Source organism: Bidens hawaiensis, unplaced genomic scaffold, assembly GCF_021521415.1.
Source record: "Bidens hawaiensis isolate Kalapana, Puna unplaced genomic scaffold, B.hawaiensis_p1.1 tig00004364_1, whole genome shotgun sequence".
In the NCBI taxonomy this organism is placed as follows: domain Eukaryota; kingdom Viridiplantae; phylum Streptophyta; class Magnoliopsida; order Asterales; family Asteraceae; genus Bidens; species Bidens hawaiensis.
The window spans coordinates 1,795,528-1,802,706 of NW_027491263.1; the positions used below are offsets into that span (position 1 = coordinate 1,795,528).

The window sequence follows — 7,179 nt, forward strand, 5'->3', positions numbered from 1 at the left end:
ATCTACACCCGCGTGAATATCCTGAACCACACAATCGAGCAAACGCTCTGATACCAATTGTAGGTTCCCTGGACGGATCACACGAGATATCCCGATATACACAGGTGCGGAATCCCTGTGTAGATCGTTACGGACGTAGAACACAAACACACGAACATACGAATACGATACGAACAAACACACGTTATATTAATAACTCAACACGTGATATAATCACAGTTACAGACTCTCGACCTCACGTCACTTGACTCACAAACAATAACTGACTTACACGAACAACTTGAACCACTTTTAAACAATAAACCGTAACCTATATAAATACACGACAACTTCGCCTCAGGCGAAGTTGTCCATAACTTCGCTTGGTTAACAAGTTTGCCTATGCGAACTTGTCAACAACTTCGCTTGGTTAACAAGTTCGCCTAAGCGAACTTGTCAACAACTTCGCTTTAAACAAACAAATACATAAACAATATTACAGACTCGATTACAGACATTAGACATATGAACTACTGACATTTATGCACCAACAAGCAGTGATACGTGCGAAGACACTCGAGGCAAAACATACGGGTGTTTCAGTATCGGTAACACGTGAAACAGGTATAGGAGTTCCCGTCGGCCCTTCAGGAAGCTTACTCATATCGTACGAACCAAAAAACCAACGAAAACTTGTGCAGTTCTAACACCAAAACGGATGGTGCCAAAGAAGAAACACCGATCCAATCCCCCTCAACGGCTCCTGGATCTAATGAGTCAACTGGGTAGAATACAATAACAACTAACACGATACGAGCACAACTTCCCAAAGTCCAGTGATCGGAACCTGCAAAACAGACACCGTGAGCTCGTTACGGGAAGGACAAAAGGGGGGTCTTCCCGTAACCACCCTCCGGCGTGAGAATAAGTATTGTCCTGGCGTAAAGAAAGTACTAGAGTATTGAGAGTAAATACTTGAGTGTGAATGTGTACCTCATGCAGATGAAGAGGGTATTTATAGCCGAAGGATGTGGGAATTGTGATTAGGCCAGCTGTCCCATTCTAGAAGATATTCAATAACCGTCTAAACGCGTGTCCTTATATGATAGGTTGAGCTATACGTCCCATGCGCATGGGTATAACAACCTGGACACGGGTCATTCTATGATAGGACGAGTTGATCCCTGGCCATGTGCACGGTCATAACAAACTGGCCAGGTGTCCTATATTCATTGATCGACGGGTCACGTATTCTTCAAGTAACGATCGTGGTTATTCTTCTAGAAAGTAGTTAGTTATTTACAGCTGTCCTGTTGGCATTGCCTTCCGGTCACTTGGCGGATAGATGTGCTATCATGCGGATGACGTCTGAGGGTGCCTGGATGTTTCCGCGTGTGATGTAAGGGTGTTCTTCCTTTATTATGTTATGCGAATGATCCATATGTTCCGCGGGTGGTATATGAGAGATTCCTTTCTTACCCGCAAGTGATACTTATGGGTATTTGGGTCTTTTTTTGTACCCTACCTCTATAGCTATATATGTTAAGACCTCCCCATTGAGAGCTTCCATTAGGAATCGGTGACACACGGCTGCTATTAAACTCGAGTTTCTTGTTACGTTTTGAAGTCCGGTTTTCGATCGATGAAAATCTAGCAAGACGAGGGCGGACACTAGTATTTGATTTATTATCATTTTCGTTTAGATCGTTCGCACTTTCTTTTTTACTCACTAACAATGCCACGTCAGCATCTACAGGTTTGTTCAACTTGTTATAACATGTATCACAAACACGATACGGTTTGTTCGGGTTTAACGCCATGGATGCTCTTAATGACTTCTTGCTACTACATGAATGACAGAAAACGAGTCCGCAGTTATAACAATTATGTCGTTTACGTTTGAAATTAAACGGTAGCCGACATCCAGAACACATACAGCTGCAGTAAAATTAGTACCACAAGCTATACTTTTCACTTGTTTGTCTTTTAGTGATTCCACTAAAGTTGGAATATTCCTATCACTGATATATCCATGACCAAGTCTACCGTTAGCACCTTTACCCCATGTATAAACTTCGGTCCTCGATGTCAAAACCACAACATGAAACGCCCCACACGCGATCTCCTCGACAAAATTCTTTAACTCAACACGAGTCGGGGTTTTACCATCAACTTGAGGATTCCCGAGTTGACCATAGACTAGACTTCCCATTGTGTAGACATGACCTAAAGTTGTAAGTGCAATCGTCATACTATGTCCACAGCTAACTTGACAAAAATTCGGGTCAACGAGTGCAGCAACGCAAGTGGGGAAGAGTTTAGTTTCTTTATCACCATGACCGAGCCGATACTTATCACTATCACCCCATGTAAACAATTTTCCCGAAGAACAGTTACTTGAATTCGAATTCCCGACCATAACTTCCACAACGGCTCTAACAATTCTAAGTCCTTTTAGTGATTCGCGAGGCTTCGAAATGCTTTCTCGGTCTCCATGTCCTAAAACACCAAACGTCCCGTCATCGAAGGTGAATAACTGGCCCGCAGAGGTCACGACAGCAGTATGAAATGGTCCGCATGAGATGAAGCTGACATGGATACCTTCTAACGGGCCGTTGACCCGTTTAGGAACCCAATGGCTGACTTCATTTCCGTGCCCAAGAATACCAAACTGGCCAGCTCCACATGTGTAGAGATCACCCGAGAGTGTAACCGCACATGTGTGATACTCGCCACACGCTACAAACTCGATATTGGTGTTAACTAGTGAATCGATAAGTTTTGGGTGTGAAACGTTTGAATCGACTCCGTGCCCGAGTCGGCCACCAGATTCCTCGCCCCAAGAAAAGATCTCACCTTTTTTGGTTACTAATGAGGCGTGTCTTGCTCCGCAAGCAATGTTTTGAACATCAAGTGCAACTGCGGATTCTAAAGGTTTCAGGAATAGCGAGTCGATTTTAGAATGGGGTTCACTGTCTGTGGTGATTTCGCCCCAAAGGAAAACGTCACCTAACGCATCCCCGTCATCGTGACCAGAACCTTGACTTGATGAGCTAAAAGCACTTGATAAGCTGACTCGAAAGGCGTCCACACCTTTTACTGCTCCCTTATTTTGGTGACTATCTGAGCCTCGGGAAGATAACGAATGGACAGAATTAGTGGTGGAATCTGAAGGGAAGAAACCGCCACCTTTTGGAGGAATGCTGTAATAAAAGCTCATGTCTGAAACGTTTTTAGGAGGGCTTCCGTATGGTCTTGGAAGAGGGAGCTGATCACTTGTGTCCTGCATGCGAAAAACATTACACGTATTAACCAATAAACCAGCCGAACATTCGTCATTTCGTTTATGTTCATTTATTTAATTAAAAAACGAACATGAACATGAACGAAGTTTTTTGTTTACTTAGTTAAACAAACAAACATGAGCGTATGGCGCATTCGTTCATTTATGTTTGTGAATGTTCATTTAGGTTTGTTCATAAACGTTGATTTATATATTCACTTAATAATTTAGGCTCATTGTAGTCTAGTTAATGAAATTAAGATATCACGCAATACAATTTAGTAAAGTTTTATTAATGTTTAGGTTCAATAAATGGATGTTCAGCTTACTTTTAATTGGTATTGGCTCAGTTATGTTTGTTTGTTTACGCTTGTGAACCGTTCATTTATATTACTACTGAACGAGCATAAATGAAAGAGCATAAACGAACCACATTCGTTTGATAGTTCGTGTTCGATCATTTGTTCGGTTTAGCTCAAATGAATGAATGCAACATGCTTTGTTTGTGTTTGTTTGGTTTTGTTTTAAGTGTTGGTTCGTTTATTTGGTTAAAATTAAATAAACAAACACAAACATCCTCCGTTTGTGTTCTTTTGGTTTATTTACAAGCCTAATTATAATAATACTCCAACTCTTTGGGTGACTGTGGACATGTTTCCCTTTAAGATAACTTTTATTTTTAAAATTTACCTTTTTGATATGTTAATATTAAATATAAAATGGATCAAAACTGCAAGCTCCGATGGGCAGAACTATATATGAAGGGATAAACATATATATATGCTTATCGTGTATGAAGGTTCAAATATAATATCCAAAGTATATCAAGCAAAGAAGAAAATATGTACCTTGTATGAACCATCACCACTACCAAATGGAGAATGCAAAGGTGAGCTTCTGCGTGTATAGGTCCGGGGGCTATTAGCCTCAGACGGGATTCCATCACTCCTTGATCCCGTTCTCCAATTTTTTTGATTTCCACGTGATATTAGTGCTTTAAGACCACTAAACCATATCTCTGCTTCATCTTTATCCTTGCAGATCTAGAAAAATAACAGCTCACCAAGCTTAACACTATTAATAGGGTAATAAAAGTAAAATATTCCTAATGTGTATTGTAACTTTTTCATACACACTTGTTGTGCAAACTGTTGTATAAAACTGAGAGAAAAGTGAATGAAGATTTGCATATGATAAAAACAGAAAATACTATATTCGAACTTACATTAGATAGCCTGAAAGGACAAAACTTCTTCTCCCGTATTTGAGAAGATAAGCCCCTTTCTTTAGCCTGCAATAAAGAATATATTTAATGCTAGAGAATAAACTTCATCTCTATTTGGCAAGATATTATAATTTTATTATATTTTATGCAGTCTTCCTACGGGTGATTTAAGTTACAGCCATGTAAAAATACTAAAAGATAAGTGACTGATTATAATTTTATGAACAATAGTTAGTGTTAAATTTAGGTAAGTAGTGTGGTTTGTTTCTTCATTTGATTATTATTATTATTATTATTATTATTATTATTATTATTATTATTATATGAGAAAAGCATTTAGACTTGAAACATTAGGTTTTTGATTGACCAAGGTAGTTTTACATTTGCAATAGTAACAGGAACAGGAATATAAATTAAACCTAAGGAATGAATTAGTCTGTCTTAAAGTATAATAATCAAATTAATCAATTATTATCGAACATTCCTAAAACCCTAGCAAAGCAAAGCAATGAACCTGCTCAGTCTCTTTCAACTACTAGTCCAGTATTCATTATTCGCGGAGTCAGAAGAATCTTCAATCAATGATTGGTTGAGTGAATTTGCAGATGAATGAAAATGTAGAAATTTGTTACATCAGTGTGACGAAGAAAAGTCAATCTCTCTCTCTCTCTCTCTCTCTCACACACTCACATTGATGATCCTGTAATAAGTAATCAGCAGCTCTAGAGTTTGAAAGTCGAGAACAATAAGTATTATTATCACACCACGCCTTACTAGTGCATTTGAAAGTCGAGAAACGAATAAGATTTTGAAATCAAACAAGTTTTGACTTCTAAACTAACTGATCCTTCAGCTAAGGGTAATGGGGCTTGGTTGAGCCCCAAATGATCCAATCAAAACTCTACATGTAGAGGATGACATGGGCCAGGATCAAGCCCCAGATGGTGTAGTGGACCACGTGATCCGGGGCTTGATTGAATTTTTTTTTGTTATGCACACAATTATAAATTAAAATACTCCATTAAAACATAAATAAAAAGAAAAATAAAAAGGAAAATAAAAATACATATAAATAGCGTTTTATTTTTGTGTCGACAATTTCTTCCGAATACGATCTTCTTCTTCCTCCATTAGCGCTTGGTCGGATGACGATAGGTGGCTAAAGTCTTTGGCTAGAAAAGTCAAACTCTTGAAACGGTTTCTTTTATGCCGAGCTTCACCAATCAAGAGGAGGCCACTTGACAATTCGTTAATTTCTTTTTTATAGTCGTCATCAACAACCGTTTTTTTCCCACGATCCCTACCCAGAGGGCGGTTACAACCTTGATCTTTCAAATGACCTTCGGACAAGTTTAGGTCGAAGTCAATTTGATTCTCCGACCCGCTCGAAAAGACGTATGTGCCGGACACACTAGTTTTTGTACGTTTTGCCCCATCGGCTACGTCCTCCACACATAGTTCAATCCATTTCGAACACTTTTTTAGCACCTCCCACAAGTAGCCCTCGTCAAACGTCTTCTTCACCCCGTACCTCCTCAACACCTCTTGTTTCCATTCATCACAAGTGAATTGGTAAACCGCGAGCCGCATTCGGTTAGCATTGCGGTTATGTATGTTGGTAAACAATCCTACATATTTACGAGTATCGGTCCACCGACCCGATATCATATTTTCGGTACGAGCCCTACTCCCCACTTGATCATAAAAACATTCCCGAACCTTGGCCCAAAAAACTCGAGCTTTTTGAAAGTCGGCTACAAAATAAATAACAAAAAATGTAATAAGTACACACAAAACTTAAAAGATATATTAAACAATAAAATTCGTGAAATAATTTACCCGCATTCCGATCTTGGAATATTTCAAGCCAAGCTTTTGCCAATGCAAGTTTCTCTTCTTTAGACCACGGAGTAGACTTCCGTTTAGCCGGTGCCGAAGGACCATCCGCTTCTCCGGTTTTCTTCCCCTTTTTGTGGGATCGTTTTGCCGGCTTCTCCGGTGCCGGCTCCGGTTGTGTTTCCGGGACCGAATAATCGGATTGTGACATATCCATGAACGCTTGAAACGATTCGTCATCCATGTAGTTCAATCGCTCGGGAAATTGAGTGTCGTTGATGTTGATATTACCGTAACCCGAGCCCGACATGGTTTTTAATTTGAGCTACTTGAGAGATTTTTAAATTATTAGAGAGAAATGTAGTGAGAATGGTGTGTTATTGTTATAAAATGGGGTAGCTATTTATAGTGGGTTTGAAATAAAAAAAAAGTTTTTTATTACATTTAATAATAGCCTAACGGCTATTGTTTTTAAACATAACTAGCCAACGGCTAGTTTTCCGCCCCACAGTCCCAGCCACCCCCCTCGTCTGCACCCCTGATCACATGAATGGTGTAGTGGTGTTCGCGAGCCACGTTTACAGCCACCTGGATCACCACCCCCCCCCCCCTCGTACGCGCCCAATTATCCCTACCCTTGGCATTTCTTTGGATAAACAAGCAGGTATTCCTTTAAATCGTTAATGTGGATACACTGATGTAGTTTTTCTTTTTAGTTGTTGTGGTTTGTTGGCTCTAGCTACTTCTTGTATAATGAAAGTCTTTCGGAAAAAAAAGAAGAGAATTAGAAAAACATCATATATTTGTAGTTGACTGGTTTGACTAATTACAATAAAACTCATCAAAGTAACATTTA

General features: G+C 39.5%; 1 pseudogene; it reads right to left on the reverse strand.

Moving 5' to 3' along the window:
• Positions 1–1,454: 1,454 nt before the first annotated feature.
• On the reverse strand, positions 1,455–6,633 carry LOC143626449 (PH, RCC1 and FYVE domains-containing protein 1-like; annotated as a pseudogene).
• Between the last annotated feature and the right edge of the window lie 546 nt (positions 6,634–7,179).